General features: G+C 52.7%; 34 non-coding genes across 34 annotated transcripts; all 34 read right to left on the reverse strand.

Annotated features, from left to right (window-relative positions):
* Positions 1–122: 122 nt before the first annotated feature.
* LOC143811137 (U5 spliceosomal RNA) lies at positions 123–238 on the reverse strand. The gene has a single exon (XR_013223426.1). It is a non-coding gene; the product is annotated as a U5 spliceosomal RNA (small nuclear RNA).
* A 309-nt stretch (positions 239–547) lies between these two features.
* Positions 548–663, reverse strand: LOC143811291 (U5 spliceosomal RNA). The gene has a single exon (XR_013223577.1). It is a non-coding gene; the product is annotated as a U5 spliceosomal RNA (small nuclear RNA).
* Positions 664–973: 310 nt separating this feature from the next.
* Positions 974–1,089, reverse strand: LOC143811245 (U5 spliceosomal RNA). The gene has a single exon (XR_013223531.1). It is a non-coding gene; the product is annotated as a U5 spliceosomal RNA (small nuclear RNA).
* A 310-nt stretch (positions 1,090–1,399) lies between these two features.
* Positions 1,400–1,515, reverse strand: LOC143810644 (U5 spliceosomal RNA). Its single transcript, XR_013223088.1, has one exon. It is a non-coding gene; the product is annotated as a U5 spliceosomal RNA (small nuclear RNA).
* A 611-nt stretch (positions 1,516–2,126) lies between these two features.
* LOC143811138 (U5 spliceosomal RNA) lies at positions 2,127–2,242 on the reverse strand. The gene has a single exon (XR_013223427.1). It is a non-coding gene; the product is annotated as a U5 spliceosomal RNA (small nuclear RNA).
* Positions 2,243–2,552: 310 nt separating this feature from the next.
* Positions 2,553–2,668, reverse strand: LOC143811246 (U5 spliceosomal RNA). The gene has a single exon (XR_013223532.1). It is a non-coding gene; the product is annotated as a U5 spliceosomal RNA (small nuclear RNA).
* Positions 2,669–3,279: 611 nt separating this feature from the next.
* LOC143810297 (U5 spliceosomal RNA) lies at positions 3,280–3,395 on the reverse strand. The gene has a single exon (XR_013222756.1). It is a non-coding gene; the product is annotated as a U5 spliceosomal RNA (small nuclear RNA).
* A 611-nt stretch (positions 3,396–4,006) lies between these two features.
* LOC143810298 (U5 spliceosomal RNA) lies at positions 4,007–4,122 on the reverse strand. The gene has a single exon (XR_013222757.1). It is a non-coding gene; the product is annotated as a U5 spliceosomal RNA (small nuclear RNA).
* Positions 4,123–4,432: 310 nt separating this feature from the next.
* LOC143811139 (U5 spliceosomal RNA) lies at positions 4,433–4,548 on the reverse strand. The gene has a single exon (XR_013223428.1). It is a non-coding gene; the product is annotated as a U5 spliceosomal RNA (small nuclear RNA).
* Positions 4,549–4,858: 310 nt separating this feature from the next.
* Positions 4,859–4,974, reverse strand: LOC143810484 (U5 spliceosomal RNA). The gene has a single exon (XR_013222936.1). It is a non-coding gene; the product is annotated as a U5 spliceosomal RNA (small nuclear RNA).
* A 309-nt stretch (positions 4,975–5,283) lies between these two features.
* On the reverse strand, positions 5,284–5,399 carry LOC143811140 (U5 spliceosomal RNA). The gene has a single exon (XR_013223429.1). It is a non-coding gene; the product is annotated as a U5 spliceosomal RNA (small nuclear RNA).
* Positions 5,400–5,709: 310 nt separating this feature from the next.
* LOC143810689 (U5 spliceosomal RNA) lies at positions 5,710–5,825 on the reverse strand. Its single transcript, XR_013223126.1, has one exon. It is a non-coding gene; the product is annotated as a U5 spliceosomal RNA (small nuclear RNA).
* Positions 5,826–6,135: 310 nt separating this feature from the next.
* On the reverse strand, positions 6,136–6,251 carry LOC143810499 (U5 spliceosomal RNA). Its single transcript, XR_013222951.1, has one exon. It is a non-coding gene; the product is annotated as a U5 spliceosomal RNA (small nuclear RNA).
* A 310-nt stretch (positions 6,252–6,561) lies between these two features.
* On the reverse strand, positions 6,562–6,677 carry LOC143810475 (U5 spliceosomal RNA). The gene has a single exon (XR_013222928.1). It is a non-coding gene; the product is annotated as a U5 spliceosomal RNA (small nuclear RNA).
* A 310-nt stretch (positions 6,678–6,987) lies between these two features.
* LOC143811141 (U5 spliceosomal RNA) lies at positions 6,988–7,103 on the reverse strand. Its single transcript, XR_013223430.1, has one exon. It is a non-coding gene; the product is annotated as a U5 spliceosomal RNA (small nuclear RNA).
* A 310-nt stretch (positions 7,104–7,413) lies between these two features.
* LOC143811142 (U5 spliceosomal RNA) lies at positions 7,414–7,529 on the reverse strand. The gene has a single exon (XR_013223431.1). It is a non-coding gene; the product is annotated as a U5 spliceosomal RNA (small nuclear RNA).
* A 310-nt stretch (positions 7,530–7,839) lies between these two features.
* On the reverse strand, positions 7,840–7,955 carry LOC143810631 (U5 spliceosomal RNA). The gene has a single exon (XR_013223076.1). It is a non-coding gene; the product is annotated as a U5 spliceosomal RNA (small nuclear RNA).
* Positions 7,956–8,264: 309 nt separating this feature from the next.
* LOC143810565 (U5 spliceosomal RNA) lies at positions 8,265–8,380 on the reverse strand. Its single transcript, XR_013223016.1, has one exon. It is a non-coding gene; the product is annotated as a U5 spliceosomal RNA (small nuclear RNA).
* Positions 8,381–8,689: 309 nt separating this feature from the next.
* Positions 8,690–8,805, reverse strand: LOC143811143 (U5 spliceosomal RNA). The gene has a single exon (XR_013223432.1). It is a non-coding gene; the product is annotated as a U5 spliceosomal RNA (small nuclear RNA).
* A 310-nt stretch (positions 8,806–9,115) lies between these two features.
* On the reverse strand, positions 9,116–9,231 carry LOC143810452 (U5 spliceosomal RNA). The gene has a single exon (XR_013222906.1). It is a non-coding gene; the product is annotated as a U5 spliceosomal RNA (small nuclear RNA).
* A 310-nt stretch (positions 9,232–9,541) lies between these two features.
* On the reverse strand, positions 9,542–9,657 carry LOC143810648 (U5 spliceosomal RNA). Its single transcript, XR_013223090.1, has one exon. It is a non-coding gene; the product is annotated as a U5 spliceosomal RNA (small nuclear RNA).
* Positions 9,658–9,967: 310 nt separating this feature from the next.
* LOC143810459 (U5 spliceosomal RNA) lies at positions 9,968–10,083 on the reverse strand. The gene has a single exon (XR_013222913.1). It is a non-coding gene; the product is annotated as a U5 spliceosomal RNA (small nuclear RNA).
* Positions 10,084–10,393: 310 nt separating this feature from the next.
* Positions 10,394–10,509, reverse strand: LOC143811198 (U5 spliceosomal RNA). The gene has a single exon (XR_013223485.1). It is a non-coding gene; the product is annotated as a U5 spliceosomal RNA (small nuclear RNA).
* Positions 10,510–10,819: 310 nt separating this feature from the next.
* On the reverse strand, positions 10,820–10,935 carry LOC143811265 (U5 spliceosomal RNA). The gene has a single exon (XR_013223550.1). It is a non-coding gene; the product is annotated as a U5 spliceosomal RNA (small nuclear RNA).
* A 310-nt stretch (positions 10,936–11,245) lies between these two features.
* LOC143811247 (U5 spliceosomal RNA) lies at positions 11,246–11,361 on the reverse strand. The gene has a single exon (XR_013223533.1). It is a non-coding gene; the product is annotated as a U5 spliceosomal RNA (small nuclear RNA).
* A 310-nt stretch (positions 11,362–11,671) lies between these two features.
* On the reverse strand, positions 11,672–11,787 carry LOC143811248 (U5 spliceosomal RNA). Its single transcript, XR_013223534.1, has one exon. It is a non-coding gene; the product is annotated as a U5 spliceosomal RNA (small nuclear RNA).
* Positions 11,788–12,097: 310 nt separating this feature from the next.
* On the reverse strand, positions 12,098–12,213 carry LOC143811266 (U5 spliceosomal RNA). Its single transcript, XR_013223551.1, has one exon. It is a non-coding gene; the product is annotated as a U5 spliceosomal RNA (small nuclear RNA).
* Positions 12,214–12,523: 310 nt separating this feature from the next.
* On the reverse strand, positions 12,524–12,639 carry LOC143811249 (U5 spliceosomal RNA). Its single transcript, XR_013223535.1, has one exon. It is a non-coding gene; the product is annotated as a U5 spliceosomal RNA (small nuclear RNA).
* Positions 12,640–12,949: 310 nt separating this feature from the next.
* On the reverse strand, positions 12,950–13,065 carry LOC143810567 (U5 spliceosomal RNA). Its single transcript, XR_013223017.1, has one exon. It is a non-coding gene; the product is annotated as a U5 spliceosomal RNA (small nuclear RNA).
* A 309-nt stretch (positions 13,066–13,374) lies between these two features.
* LOC143811144 (U5 spliceosomal RNA) lies at positions 13,375–13,490 on the reverse strand. Its single transcript, XR_013223433.1, has one exon. It is a non-coding gene; the product is annotated as a U5 spliceosomal RNA (small nuclear RNA).
* Positions 13,491–13,800: 310 nt separating this feature from the next.
* LOC143811145 (U5 spliceosomal RNA) lies at positions 13,801–13,916 on the reverse strand. Its single transcript, XR_013223434.1, has one exon. It is a non-coding gene; the product is annotated as a U5 spliceosomal RNA (small nuclear RNA).
* A 310-nt stretch (positions 13,917–14,226) lies between these two features.
* On the reverse strand, positions 14,227–14,342 carry LOC143811146 (U5 spliceosomal RNA). Its single transcript, XR_013223435.1, has one exon. It is a non-coding gene; the product is annotated as a U5 spliceosomal RNA (small nuclear RNA).
* Positions 14,343–14,652: 310 nt separating this feature from the next.
* LOC143810568 (U5 spliceosomal RNA) lies at positions 14,653–14,768 on the reverse strand. Its single transcript, XR_013223018.1, has one exon. It is a non-coding gene; the product is annotated as a U5 spliceosomal RNA (small nuclear RNA).
* Positions 14,769–15,077: 309 nt separating this feature from the next.
* Positions 15,078–15,193, reverse strand: LOC143811147 (U5 spliceosomal RNA). The gene has a single exon (XR_013223436.1). It is a non-coding gene; the product is annotated as a U5 spliceosomal RNA (small nuclear RNA).
* Positions 15,194–15,456: the final 263 nt, after the last annotated feature.

Here is a 15,456-nt window from a genome sequence, read left to right on the forward strand (position 1 = left end):
AGAAGGCCATCCATGGCTACAATATGCAAATGAGGGCCACTTCCCAGCAACCTCAGGGTTCAGTCTCCCACCGAAACCCCACCCACCCATTCCTTTATTCTGTTGTTGAACCCAGTTAAGGAAGCCCCAGCAAGCTGGAGCATGCAAAAATTGCCACAAAACTCAGTTTTGCTCCTCTCCACGGAAATCTTTAGTAAAAGGCGAAAGATTTTTACGTTCTGAAGAGAAGCCAGAGTATACTGGGCAAGGGCCTCCTCCCGACCTACCACCATGGCAGCAGCCCTCACTTGGCCCAGGGAGAGCACCTAGAAGTGGGTGCGTGGTTTGGTGATGGAAAAACAAAAACGGCAACAGCCCATCGTCCGCAGGCTGCTCTGTTCTCAGCTCTATGTGCTGACAGAGCATCACCTGTTCCGCTGCCCGGAAGAAGGCCATCCATGACTACAATATGCAAATGAGGGTCTCTTCCCAGCAACCCCAGGGTTCAGTTTCCCACCGAAACCCCACCCACCCATTCCTTTATTCTGTAGTTGAACCCAATTAAGGAAGCCCCAGCAAGCTGGAGCATGCAAAAATTGCCACAAAACTCAGTTTTGCTCCTCTCCACGGAAATCTTTAGTAAAAGGCGAAAGATTTTTACGTTCTGAAGAGAAGCTAGAGTATACTGGGCAAGGGCCTCCTCCCGACCTACCACCATGGCAGCAGCCCTCACTTGGCCCAGGGAGAGCACCTAGAAGTGGGTGCGTGGTTTGGTGATGGAAAAACAAAAACGGCAACAGCCCATCGTCCGCAGGCTGCTCTGTTCTCAGCTCTATGCTGCTGACAGAGCATCACCTGTTCCGCTGCCCGGAAGAAGGCCATCCATGGCTACAATATGCAAATGAGGGCCTCTTCCCAGCAACCCCAGGGTTCAGTCTCCCACCGAAACCCCACCCACCCATTCCTTTATTCTGTTGTTGAACCCAATTAAGGAAGCCCCAGCAAGCTGGAGCATGCAAAAATTGCCACAAAACTCAGTTTTGCTCCTCTCCACGGAAATCTTTAGTAAAAGGCGAAAGATTTTTACGTTCTGAAGAGAAGCCGGAGTATACTGGGCAAGGGCCTCCTCCCGACCTACCACCATGGCAGCAGCCCTCACTTGGCCCAGGGAGAGCACCTAGAAGTGGGTGCGTGGTTTGGTGATGGAAAAACAAAAACGGCAACAGCCCATCGTCCGCAGGCTGCTCTGTTCTCAGCTCTATGCTGCTGACAGAGCATCACCTGTTCCGCTGCCCGGAAGAAGGCCATCCATGGCTACAATATGCAAATGAGGGCCTCTTCCCAGCAACCCCAGGGTTCAGTCTCCCACCGAAACCCCACCCACCCATTCCTTTATTCTGTAGTTGAACCCAATTAAGGAAGCCCCTGCAAGCTGGAGCATGCAAAAATTGCCACAAAACTCAGTTTTGCTCTTCTCCACAGAAATCTTTAGTAAAAGGCGAAAGATTTTTACGTTCTGAAGAGAAGCCAGAGTATACTGCGCAAGGGCCTCCTCCCGACCTACCACCATGGCAGCAGCCCTCACTTGGCCCAGGGAGAGCACCTAGAAGTGGGTGCGTGGTTTGGTGATGGAAAAACAAAAACGGCAACAGCCCATCGTCCGCAGGCTGCTCTGTTCTCAGCTCTATGCTGCTGACAGAGCATCACCTGTTCCGCTGCCCGGAAGAAGGCCATCCATGGCTACAATATGCAAATGAGGGCCTCTTCCCAGCAACCCCAGGGTTCAGTCTCCCACCGAAACCCCACCCACCCATTCCTTTATTCTGTTGTTGAACCCAATTAAGGCTACGTTCACATTTGCGGTGTGCGCCGCAGCGTCGCCGCCGCAACGCACAGCGCAAATGTGAACACATGCACAACGCTGCTTTTTGCGCCGCATGCGTCCTTTTTTCCATTGATTTTGGACGCAGCAAAAATGCAACTTGCTGCGTCCTCTGCGCCCCGACGCGGGCGCCGCAGGGACGCATGCGGTGCAAAAAGCAAGTGCACCGCATGTCCATGCGCCCCCATGTTAAATATAGGGGCGCATGATGCATGCGGGGTCCGACGCTGCGGCGCTAGCCGCAAATGTGAACGTAGCCTTAGGAAGCCCCAGCAAGCTGGAGCATGCAAAAATTGCCACAAAACTCAGTTTTGCTCCTCTCCACGGAAATCTTTAGTAAAAGGCGAAAGATTTTTACGTTCTGAAGAGAAGCCAGAGTATACTGGGCAAGCGCCTCCTCCCGACCTACCACCATGGCAGCAGCCCTCACTTGGCCCAGGGAGAGCACCTAGAAGTGGGTGCGTGGTTTGGTGATGGAAAAACAAAAACGGCAACAGCCCATCGTCCGCAGGCTGCTCTGTTCTCAGCTCTATGCTGCTGACAGAGCATCACCTGTTCCGCTGCCCGGAAGAAGGCCATCCATGGCTACAATATGCAAATGAGGGCCTCTTCCCAGCAACCACAGGGTTCAGTCTCCCACCGAAACCCCACCCACCCATTCCTTTATTCTGTTGTTGAACCCAATTAAGGAAGCCCCAGCAAGCTGGAGCATGCAAAAATTGCCACAAAACTCAGTTTTGCTCCTCTCCACGGAAATCTTTAGTAAAAGGCGAAAGATTTTTACGTTCTGAAGAGAAGCCGGAGTATACTGGGCAAGGGCCTCCTCCCGACCTACCACCATGGCAGCAGCCTTCACTTGGCCCAGGGAGAGCACCTAGAAGTGGGTGCGTGGTTTGGTGATGGAAAAACAAAAACGGCAACAGCCCATCGTCCGCAGGCTGCTCTGTTCTCAGCTCTATGCTGCTGACAGAGCATCACCTGTTCCGCTGCCCGGAAGAAGGCCATCCATGGCTACAATATGCAAATGAGGGCCTCTTCCCAGCAACCCCAGGGTTCAGTCTCCCACCGAAACCCCACCCACCCATTCCTTTATTCTGTTGTTGAACCCAATTAAGGCTACGTTCACATTTGCGGTGTGCGCCGCAGCGTCGCCGCCGCAACGCACAGCGCAAATGTGAACACATGCACAACGCTGCTTTTTGCGCCGCATGCGTCCTTTTTTCCATTGATTTTGGACGCAGCAAAAATGCAACTTGCTGCGTCCTCTGCGCCCCGACGCGGGCGACGCAGGGACGCATGCGGTGCAAAAAGCAAGTGCACCGCATGTCCATGCGCCCCCATGTTAAATATAGGGGCGCAAAATGCATGCGGCGCCCGACGCTGCGGCGCTAGCCGCAAATGTGAACGTAGCCTTAGGAACCCCCAGCAAGCTGGAGCATGCAAAAATTGCCACAAAACTCAGTTTTGCTCCTCTCCACGGAAATCTTTAGTAAAAGGCGAAAGATTTTTACGTTCTGAAGAGAAGCCAGAGTATACTGGGCAAGCGCCTCCTCCCGACCTACCACCATGGCAGCAGCCCTCACTTGGCCCAGGGAGAGCACCTAGAAGTGGGTGCGTGGTTTGGTGATGGAAAAACAAAAACGGCAACAGCCCATCGTCCGCAGGCTGCTCTGTTCTCAGCTCTATGCTGCTGACAGAGCATCACCTGTTCCGCTGCCCGGAAGAAGGCCATCCATGGCTACAATATGCAAATGAGGGCCTCTTCCCAGCAACCCCAGGGTTCAGTCTCCCACCGAAACCCCACCCACCCATTCCTTTATTCTGTTGTTGAACCCAATTAAGGCTACGTTCACATTTGCGGTGTGCGCCGCAGCGTCGCCGCCGCAACGCACAGCGCAAATGTGAACACATGCACAACGCTGCTTTTTGCGCCGCATGCGTCCTTTTTTCCATTGATTTTGGACGCAGCAAAAATGCAACTTGCTGCGTCCTCTGCGCCCCGACGCGGGCGCCGCAGGGACGCATGCGGTGCAATAAGCAAGTGCACCGCATGTCCATGCGCCCCCATGTTAAATATAGGGGCGCATAATGCATGCGGCGCCCGACGCTGCGGCGCTAGCCGCAAATGTGAACGTAGCCTTAGGAACCCCCAGCAAGCTGGAGCATGCAAAAATTGCCACAAAACTCAGTTTTGCTCCTCTCCACGGAAATCTTTAGTAAAAGGCGAAAGATTTTTACGTTCTGAAGAGAAGCCAGAGTATACTGGGCAAGCGCCTCCTCCCGACCTACCACCATGGCAGCAGCCCTCACTTGGCCCAGGGAGAGCACCTAGAAGTGGGTGCGTGGTTTGGTGATGGAAAAACAAAAACGGCAACAGCCCATCGTCCGCAGGCTGCTCTGTTCTCAGCTCTATGCTGCTGACAGAGCATCACCTGTTCCGCTGCCCGGAAGAAGGCCATCCATGGCTACAATATGCAAATGAGGGCCTCTTCCCAGCAACCACAGGGTTCAGTCTCCCACCGAAACCCCACCCACCCATTCCTTTATTCTGTTGTTGAACCCAATTAAGGAAGCCCCAGCAAGCTGGAGCATGCAAAAATTGCCACAAAACTCAGTTTTGCTCCTCTCCACGGAAATCTTTAGTAAAAGGCGAAAGATTTTTACGTTCTGAAGAGAAGCCAGAGTATACTGGGCAAGGGCCTCCTCCCGACCTACCACCATGGCAGCAGCCTTCACTTGGCCCAGGGAGAGCACCTAGAAGTGGGTGCGTGGTTTGGTGATGGAAAAACAAAAACGGCAACAGCCCATCGTCCGCAGGCTGCTCTGTTCTCAGCTCTATGCTGCTGACAGAGCATCACCTGTTCCGCTGCCCGGAAGAAGGCCATCCATGGCTTCAATATGCAAATGAGGGCCTCTTCCCAGCAACCCCAGGGTTCAGTCTCCCACCAAAACCCCACCCACCCATTCCTTTATTCTGTTGTTGAACCCAATTAAGGAAGCCCCAGCAAGCTGGAGCATGCAAAAATTGCCACAAAACTCAGTTTTGCTCCTCTCCACGGATATCTTTAGTAAAAGGCGAAAGATTTTTACGTTCTGAAGTGAAGCCAGAGTATACTGGGCAAGGGCCTCCTCCCGACCTACCACCATGGCAGCAGCCCTCACTTGGCCCAGGGAGAGCACCTAGAAGTGGGTGCGTGGTTTGGTGATGGAAAAACAAAAACGGCAACAGCCCATCGTCCGCAGGCTGCTCTGTTCTCAGCTCTATGTGCTGACAGAGCATCACCTGTTCCGCTGCCCGGAAGAAGGCCATCCATGGCTACAATATGCAAATGAGGGCCTCTTCCCAGCAACCCCAGGGTTCAGTCTCCCACCGAAACCCCACCCACCCATTCCTTTATTCTGTTGTTGAACCCAGTTAAGGAAGCCCCAGCAAGCTGGAGCATGCAAAAATTGCCACAAAACTCAGTTTTGCTCCTCTCCACGGAAATCTTTAGTAAAAGGCGAAAGATTTTTACGTTCTGAAGAGAAGCCAGAGTATACTGGGCAAGGGCCTCCTCCCGACCTACCACCATGGCAGCAGCCCTCACTTGGCCCAGGGAGAGCACCTAGAAGTGGGTGCGTGGTTTGGTGATGGAAAAACAAAAACGGCAACAGCCCATCGTCCGCAGGCTGCTCTGTTCTCAGCTCTATGCTGCTGACAGAGCATCACCTGTTCCGCTGCCCGGAAGAAGGCCATCCATGGCTACAATATGCAAATAAGGGCCTCTTCCCAGCAACCCCAGGGTTCAGTCTCCCACCGAAACCCCACCCACCCATTCCTTTATTCTGTTGTTGAACCCAATTAAGGAAACCCCAGCAAGCTGGAGCATGCAAAAATTGCCACAAAACTCAGTTTTGCTCCTCTCCATGGATATCTTTAGTAAAAGGCGAAAGATTTTTACGTTCTGAAGTGAAGCTAGAGTATACTGGGCAAGGGCCTCCTCCCGACCTACCACCATGGCAGCAGCCCTCACTTGGCCCAGGGAGAGCACCTAGAAGTGGGTGCGTGGTTTGGTGATGGAAAAACAAAAACGGCAACAGCCCATCGTCCGCAGGCTGCTCTGTTCTCAGCTCTATGCTGCTGACAGAGCATCACCTGTTCCGCTGCCCGGAAGAAGGCCATCCATGGCTACAATATGCAAATGAGGGCCTCTTCCCAGCAACCCCAGGGTTCAGTCTCCCACCGAAACCCCACCCACCCATTCCTTTATTCTGTTGTTGAACCCAATTAAGGAAGCCCCTGCAAGCTGGAGCATGCAAAAATTGCCACAAAACTCAGTTTTGCTCTTCTCCACGGAAATCTTTAGTAAAAGGCGAAAGATTTTTACGTTCTGAAGAGAAGCCAGAGTATACTGCGCAAGGGCCTCCTCCCGACCTACCACCATGGCAGCAGCCCTCACTTGGCCCAGGGAGAGCACCTAGAAGTGGGTGCGTGGTTTGGTGATGGAAAAACAAAAACGGCAACAGCCCATCGTCCGCAGGCTGCTCTGTTCTCAGCTCTATGCTGCTGACAGAGCATCACCTGTTCCGCTGCCCGTAAGAAGGCCATCCATGGCTACAATATGCAAATGAGGGCCTCTTCCCAGCAACCCCAGGGTTCAGTCTCCCACCGAAACCCCACCCACCCATTCCTTTATTCTGTTGTTGAACCCAATTAAGGAAGCCCCAGCAAGCTGGAACATGCAAAAATTGCCACAAAACTCAGTTTTGCTCTTCTCCACGGAAATCTTTAGTAAAAGGCGAAAGATTTTTACGTTCTGAAGAGAAGCCAGAGTATACTGGGCAAGGGCCTCCTCCCGACCTACCACCATGGCAGCAGCCCTCACTTGGCCCAGGGAGAGCACCTAGAAGTGGGTGCGTGGTTTGGTGATGGAAAAACAAAAACGGCAACAGCCCATCGTCCGCAGGCTGCTCTGTTCTCAGCTCTATGCTGCTGACAGAGCATCACCTGTTCCGCTGCCCGGAAGAAGGCCATCCATGGCTACAATATGCAAATGAGGGCCTCTTCCCAGCAACCCCAGGGTTCAGTCTCCCACCGAAACCCCACCCACCCATTCCTTTATTCTGTTGTTGAACCCAATTAAGGAAGCCCCAGCAAGCTGGAGCATGCAAAAATTGCCACAAAACTCAGTTTTGCTCCTCTCCACGGAAATCTTTAGTAAAAGGCGAAAGATTTTTACGTTCTGAAGAGAAGCCAGAGTATACTGGGCAAGGGCCTCCTCCCGACCTACCACCATGGCAGCAGCCTTCACTTGGTCCAGGGAGAGCACCTAGAAGTGGGTGCGTGGTTTGGTGATGGAAAAACAAAAACGGCAACAGCCCATCGTCCGCAGGCTGCTCTGTTCTCAGCTCTATGCTGCTGACAGAGCATCACCTGTTCCGCTGCCCGGAAGAAGGCCATCCATGGCTTCAATATGCAAATGAGGGCCTCTTCCCAGCAACCCCAGGGTTCAGTCTCCCACCAAAACCCCACCCACCCATTCCTTTATTCTGTTGTTGAACCCAATTAAGGAAGCCCCAGCAAGCTGGAGCATGCAAAAATTGCCACAAAACTCAGTTTTGCTCCTCTCCACGGAAATCTTTAGTAAAAGGCGAAAGATTTTTACGTTCTGAAGAGAAGCCAGAGTATACTGGGCAAGGGCCTCCTCCCGACCTACCACCATGGCAGCAGCCCTCACTTGGCCCAGGGAGAGCACCTAGAAGTGGGTGCGTGGTTTGGTGATGGAAAAACAAAAACGGCAACAGCCCATCGTCCGCAGGCTGCTCTGTTCTCAGCTCTATGCTGCTGACAGAGCATCACCTGTTCCGCTGCCCGGAAGAAGGCCATCCATGGCTACAAGATGCAAATAAGGGCCTCTTCCCAGCAACCCCAGGGTTCGGTCTCCCACCGAAACCCCACCCACCCATTCCTTTATTCTGTTGTTGAACCCAATTAAGGAAACCCCAGCAAGCTGGAGCATGCAAAAATTGCCACAAAACTCAGTTTTGCTCCTCTCCACGGATATCTTTAGTAAAAGGCGAAAGATTTTTACGTTCTGAAGTGAAGCTAGAGTATACTGGGCAAGGGCCTCCTCCCGACCTACCACCATGGCAGCAGCCCTCACTTGGCCCAGGGAGAGCACCTAGAAGTGGGTGCGTGGTTTGGTGATGGAAAAACAAAAACGGCAACAGCCCATCGTCCGCAGGCTGCTCTGTTCTCAGCTCTATGTGCTGACAGAGCATCACCTGTTCCGCTGCCCGGAAGAAGGCCATCCATGGCTTCAATATGCAAATGAGGGCCTCTTCCCAGCAACCCCAGGGTTCAGTCTCCCACCGAAACCCCACCCACCCATTCCTTTATTCTGTTGTTGAACCCAATTAAGAAAACCCCAGCAAGCTGGAGCATGCAAAAATTGCCACAAAACTCAGTTTTGCTCCTCTCCACGGATATCTTTAGTAAAAGGCGAAAGATTTTTACGTTCTGAAGTGAAGCCAGAGTATACTGGGCAAGGGCCTCCTCCCGACCTACCACCATGGCAGCAGCCCTCACTTGGCCCAGGGAGAGCACCTAGAAGTGGGAGCGTGGTTTGGTGATGGAAAAACAAAAACGGCAACAGCCCATCGTCCGCAGGCTGCTCTGTTCTCAGCTCTATGTGCTGACAGAACATCACCTGTTCCGCTGCCCGGAAGAAGGCCATCCATGGCTACAATATGCAAATGAGGGCCTCTTCCCAGCAACCCCAGGGTTCAGTCTCCCACCGAAACCCCACCCACCCATTCCTTTATTCTGTTGTTGAACCCAGTTAAGGAAGCCCCAGCAAGCTGGAGCATGCAAAAATTGCCACAAAACTCAGTTTTGCTCCTCTCCACGGAAATCTTTAGTAAAAGGCGAAAGATTTTTACGTTCTGAAGAGAAGCCAGAGTATACTGGGCAAGGGCCTCCTCCCGACCTACCACCATGGCAGAAGCCTTCACTTGGCCCAGGGAGAGCACCTAGAAGTGGGTGCGTGGTTTGGTGATGGAAAAACAGAAACGGCAACAGCCCATCGTCCGCAGGCTGCTCTGTTCTCAGCTCTATGCTGCTGACAGAGCATCACCTGTTCCGCTGCCCGGAAGAAGGCCATCCATGGCTTCAATATGCAAATGAGGGCCTCTTCCCAGCAACCCCTGGGTTCAGTCTCCCACCAAAACCCCACCCACCCTTTCCTTTATTCTGTTGTTGAACCCAATTAAGGAAGCCCCAGCAAGCTGGAGCATGCAAAAATTGCCACAAAACTCAGTTTTGCTCCTCTCCACGGAAATCTTTAGCAAAAGGCGAAAGATTTTTACGTTCTGAAAAGAAGCCAGAGTATACTGGGCAAGGGCCTCCTCCCGACCTACCGCCATGGCAGCAGCCCTCACTTGGCCCAGGGAGAGCACCTAGAAGTGGGTGCGTGGTTTGGTGATGGAAAAACAAAAACGGCAACAGCCCATCGTCCGCAGGCTGCTCTGTTCTCAGCTCTATGCTGCTGACAGAGCATCACCTGTTCCGCTGCCCGGAAGAAGGCCATCCATGGCTACAATATGCAAATGAGGGCCTCTTCCCAGCAACCCCAGGGTTCAGTCTCCCACCAAAACCCCACCCACCCATTCCTTTATTCTGTTGTTGAACCCAATTAAGGAAGCCCCAGCAAGCTGGAGCATGCAAAAATTGCCACAAAACTCAGTTTTGCTCCTCTCCACGGAAATCTTTAGCAAAAGGCGAAAGATTTTTACGTTCTGAAAAGATGCTAGAGTATACTGGGCAAGGGCCTCCTCCCGACCTACCGCCATGGCAGCAGCCCTCACTTGGCCCAGGGAGAGCACCTAGAAGTGGGTGCGTGGTTTGGTGATGGAAAAACAAAAACGGCAACAGCCCATCGTCCGCAGGCTGCTCTGTTCTCAGCTCTATGCTGCTGACAGAGCATCACCTGTTCCGCTGCCCGGAAGAAGGCCATCCATGGCTACAATATGCAAATGAGGGCCTCTTCCCAGCAACCCCAGGGTTCAGTCTCCCACCGAAACCCCACCCACCCATTCCTTTATTCTGTTGTTGAACCCAATTAAGGAAGCCCCAGGAAGCTGGAGCATGCAAAAATTGCCACAAAACTCAGTTTTGCTCCTCTCCACGGAAATCTTTAGTAAAAGGCGAAAGATTTTTACGTTCTGAAGAGAATCTAGAGTATACTGGGCAAGGGCCTCCTCCCGACCTACCACCATGGCAGCAGCCCTCACTTGGCCCAGGGAGAGCACCTAGAAGTGGGTGCGTGGTTTGGTGATGGAAAAACAAAAACGGCAACAGCCCATCGTCCGCAGGCTGCTCTGTTCTCAGCTCTATGCTGCTGACAGAGCATCACCTGTTCCGCTGCCCGGATGAAGGCCATCCATGGCTACAATATGCAAATGAGGGCCTCTTCCCAGCAACCACAGGGTTCAGTCTCCCACCGAAACCCCACCCACCCATTCCTTTATTCTGTTGTTGAACCCAATTAAGGAAGCCCCAGGAAGCTGGAGCATGCAAAAATTGCCACAAAACTCAGTTTTGCTCCTCTCCACGGAAATCTTTAGTAAAAGGCGAAAGATTTTTACGTTCTGAAGAGAAGCCAGAGTATACTGGGCAAGGGCCTCCTCCCGACCTACCACCATGGCAGCAGCCCTCACTTGGCCCAGGGAGAGCACCTAGAAGTGGGTGCGTGGTTTGGTGATGGAAAAACAAAAACGGCAACAGCCCATCGTCCGCAGGCTGCTCTGTTCTCAGCTCTATGCTGCTGACAGAGCATCACCTGTTCCGCTGCCCGGAAGAAGGCCATCCATGGCTACAATATGCAAATGAGGGCCTCTTCCCAGCAACCACAGGGTTCAGTCTCCCACCGAAACCCCACCCACCCATTCCTTTATTCTGTTGTTGAACCCAATTAAGGAAGCCCCAGCAAGCTGGAGCATGCAAAAATTGCCACAAAACTCAGTTTTGCTCCTCTCCACGGAAATCTTTAGTAAAAGGCGAAAGATTTTTACGTTCTGAAGAGAAGCCAAAGTATACTGGGCAAGGGCCTCCTCCCGACCTACCACCATGGCAGCAGCCTTCACTTGGCCCAGGGAGAGCACCTAGAAGTGGGTGCGTGGTTTGGTGATGGAAAAACAGAAACGGCAACAGCCCATCGTCCGCAGGCTGCTCTGTTCTCAGCTCTATGCTGCTGACAGAGCATCACCTGTTCCGCTGCCCGGAAGAAGGCCATCCATGGCTTCAATATGCAAATGAGGGCCTCTTCCCAGCAACCCCAGGGTTCAGTCTCCCACCAAAACCCCACCCACCCATTCCTTTATTCTGTTGTTGAACCCAATTAAGGAAGCCCCAGCAAGCTGGAGCATGCAAAAATTGCCACAAAACTCAGTTTTGCTCCTCTCCACGGAAATCTTTAGTAAAAGGCGAAAGATTTTTACGTTCTGAAGAGAAGCCGGAGTATACTGGGCAAGGGCCTCCTCCCGACCTACCACCATGGCAGCAGCCCTCACTTGGCCCAGGGAGAGCACCTAGAAGTGGGTGCGTGGTTTGGTGATGGAAAAACAAAAACGGCAACAGCCCATCGTCCGCAGGCTGCTCTGTTCTCAGCTCTATGCTGCTGACAGAGCATCACCTGTTCCGCTGCCCGGAAGAAGGCCATCCATGGCTACAATATGCAAATGAGGGCCTCTTCCCAGCAACCACAGGGTTCAGTCTCCCACCGAAACCCCACCCACCCATTCCTTTATTCTGTTGTTGAACCCAATTAAGGAAGCCCCAGCAAGCTGGAGCATGCAAAAATTGCCACAAAACTCAGTTTTGCTCCTCTCCACGGAAATCTTTAGTAAAAGGCGAAAGATTTTTACGTTCTGAAGAGAAGCCGGAGTATACTGGGCAAGGGCCTCCTCCCGACCTACCACCATGGCAGCAGCCCTCACTTGGCCCAGGGAGAGCACCTAGAAGTGGGTGCGTGGTTTGGTGATGGAAAAACAAAAACGGCAACAGCCCATCGTCCGCAGGCTGCTCTGTTCTCAGCTCTATGCTGCTGACAGAGCATCACCTGTTCCGCTGCCCGGAAGAAGGCCATCCATGGCTACAATATGCAAATGAGGGCCTCTTCCCAGCAACCACAGGGTTCAGTCTCCCACCGAAACCCCACCCACCCATTCCTTTATTCTGTTGTTGAACCCAATTAAGGAAGCCCCAGCAAGCTGGAGCATGCAAAAATTGCCACAAAACTCAGTTTTGCTCCTCTCCACGGAAATCTTTAGTAAAAGGCGAAAGATTTTTACGTTCTGAAGAGAAGCCAAAGTATACTGGGCAAGGGCCTCCTCCCGACCTACCACCATGGCAGCAGCCTTCACTTGGCCCAGGGAGAGCACCTAGAAGTGGGTGCGTGGTTTGGTGATGGAAAAACAGAAACGGCAACAGCCCATCGTCCGCAGGCTGCTCTGTTCTCAGCTCTATGCTGCTGACAGAGCATCACCTGTTCCGCTGCCCGGAAGAAGGCCATCCATGGCTTCAATATGCAAATGAGGGCCTCTTCCCAGCAACCCCAGGGTTCAGTCTCCCACCAAAACCCCACCCACCCATTCCTTTATTCTGTTGTTGAACCCAATTAAGGAAGCCCCAGCAAGCTGGAGCATGCAAAAATTGCCACAAAACTCAGTTTTGCTCCTCTCCACGGAAATCTTTAGTAAAAGGCGAAAGATTTTTACGTTCTGAAGAGAAGCCGGAGTATACTGGGCAAGGGCCTCCTCCCGACCTACCACCATGGCAGCAGCCCTCACTTGGCCCAGGGAGAGCACCTAGAAGTGGGTGCGTGGTTTGGTGATGGAAAAACAAAAATGGCAACAGCCCATCGTCCGCAGGCTGCTCTGTTCTCAGCTCTATGCTGCTGACAGAGCATCACCTGTTCCGCTGCCCGGAAGAAGGCCATCCATGGCTACAATATGCAAATAAGGGCCTCTTCCCAGCAACCCCAGGGTTCAGTCTCCCACCGAAACCCCACCCACCCATTCCTTTATTCTGTTGTTGAACCCAATTAAGGAAACCCCAGCAAGCTGGAGCATGCAAAAATTGCCACAAAACTCAGTTTTGCTCCTCTCCACGGATATCTTTAGTAAAAGGCGAAAGATTTTTACGTTCTGAAGTGAAGCCAGAGTATACTGGGCAAGGGCCTCCTCCCGACCTACCACCATGGCAGCAGCCCTCACTTGGCCCAGGGAGAGCACCTAGAAGTGGGTGCGTGGTTTGGTGATGGAAAAACAAAAACGGCAACAGCCCATCGTCCGCAGGCTGCTCTGTTCTCAGCTCTATGTGCTGACAGAGCATCACCTGTTCCGCTGCCCGGAAGAAGGCCATCCATGGCTACAATATGCAAATGAGGGCCTCTTCCCAGCAACCCCAGGGTTCAGTCTCCCACCGAAACCCCACCCACCCATTCCTTTATTCTGTTGTTGAACCCAGTTAAGGAAGCCCCAGCAAGCTGGAGCATGCAAAAATTGCCACAAAACTCAGTTTTGCTCCTCTCCACGGAAATCTTTAGTAAAAGGCGAAAGATTTTTACGTTCTGAAGAGAAGCCAGAGTATACTGGGCAAGGGCCTCCTCCCGACCTACCACCATGGCAGCAGCCCTCACTTGGCCCAGGGAGAGCACCTAGAAGTGGGTGCGTGGTTTGGTGATGGAAAAACAAAAACGGCAAAAGCCCATCGTCCGCAGGCTGCTCTGTTCTCAGCTCTATGCTGCTGACAGAGCATCACCTGTTCCGCTGCCCGGAAGAAGGCCATCCATGGCTACAATATGCAAATGAGGGCCTCTTCCCAGCAACCACAGGGTTCAGTCTCCCACCGAAACCCCACCCACCCATTCCTTTATTCTGTTGTTGAACCCAATTAAGGAAGCCCCAGCAAGCTGGAGCATGCAAAAATTGCCACAAAACTCAGTTTTGCTCCTCTCCACGGAAATCTTTAGTAAAAGGCGAAAGATTTTTACGTTCTGAAGAGAAGCCAGAGTATACTGGGCAAGGGCCTCCTCCCGACCTACCACCATGGCAGCAGCCTTCACTTGGCCCAGGGAGAGCACCTAGAAGTGGGTGCGTGGTTTGATGATGGAAAAACAGAAACGGCAACAGCCCATCGTCCGCAGGCTGCTCTGTTCTCAGCTCTATGCTGCTGACAGAGCATCACCTGTTCCGCTGCCCGGAAGAAGGCCATCCATGGCTTCAATATGCAAATGAGGGCCTCTTCCCAGCAACCCCAGGGTTCAGTCTCCCACCAAAACCCCACCCACCCATTCCTTTATTCTGTTGTTGAACCCAATTAAGGAAGCCCCAGCAAGCTGGAGCATGCAAAAATTGCCACAAAACTCAGTTTTGCTCCTCTCCACGGAAATCTTTAGTAAAAGGCGAAAGATTTTTACGTTCTGAAGAGAAGCCAGAGTATACTGGGCAAGGGCCTCCTCCCGACCTACCGCCATGGCAGCAGCCCTCACTTGGCCCAGGGAGAGCACCTAGAAGTGGGTGCGTGGTTTGGTGATGGAAAAACAAAAACGGCAACAGCCCATCGTCCGCAGGCTGCTCTTTTCTCAGCTCTATGCTGCTGACAGAGCATCACCTGTTCCGCTGCCCGGAAGAAGGCCATCCATGGCTACAATATGCAAATAAGGGCCTCTTCCCAGCAACCCCAGGGTTCAGTCTCCCACCGAAACCCCACCCACCCATTCCTTTATTCTGTTGTTGAACCCAATTAAGGAAACCCCAGCAAGCTGGAGCATGCAAAAATTGCCACAAAACTCAGTTTTGCTCCTCTCCACGGATATCTTTAGTAAAAGGCGAAAGATTTTTACGTTCTGAAGTGAAGCCAGAGTATACTGGGCAAGGGCCTCCTCCCGACCTACCACCATGGCAGCAGCCCTCACTTGGCCCAGGGAGAGCACCTAGAAGTGGGTGCGTGGTTTGGTGATGGAAAAACAAAAACGGCAACAGCCCGTCGTCCGCAGGCTGCTCTGTTCTCAGCTCTATGTGCTGACAGAGCATCACCTGTTCCGCTGCCCGGAAGAAGGCCATCCATGGCTACAACATGCAAATGAGGGCCTCTTCCCAGCAACCCCAGGGTTCAGTCTCCCACCGAAACCCCACCCACCCATTCCTTTATTCTGTTGTTGAACCCAGTTAAGGAAGCCCCAGCAAGCTGGAGCATGCAAAAATTGCCACAAAACTCAGTTTTGCTCCTCTCCACGGAAATCTTTAGTAAAAGGCGAAAGATTTTTACGTTCTGAAGAGAAGCCAGAGTATACTGGGCAAGGGCCTCCTCCCGACCTACCACCATGGCAGCAGCCCTCACTTGGCCCAGGGAGAGCACCTAGAAGTGGGTGCGTGGTTTGGTGATGGAAAAACAAAAACGGCAACAGCCCATCGTCCGCAGGCTGCTCTGTTCTCAGCTCTATGCTGCTGACAGAGCATCACCTGTTCCGCTGCCCGGAAGAAGGCCATCCATGGCTACAATATGCAAATGAGGGCCTCTTCCCAGCAACCACAGGGTTCAGTCTCCCACCGAA

The sequence above is a fragment of the Ranitomeya variabilis genome, chromosome 2 (genome assembly GCF_051348905.1).
Source record: "Ranitomeya variabilis isolate aRanVar5 chromosome 2, aRanVar5.hap1, whole genome shotgun sequence".
NCBI classification, from domain to species: Eukaryota; Metazoa; Chordata; class Amphibia; order Anura; family Dendrobatidae; genus Ranitomeya; species Ranitomeya variabilis.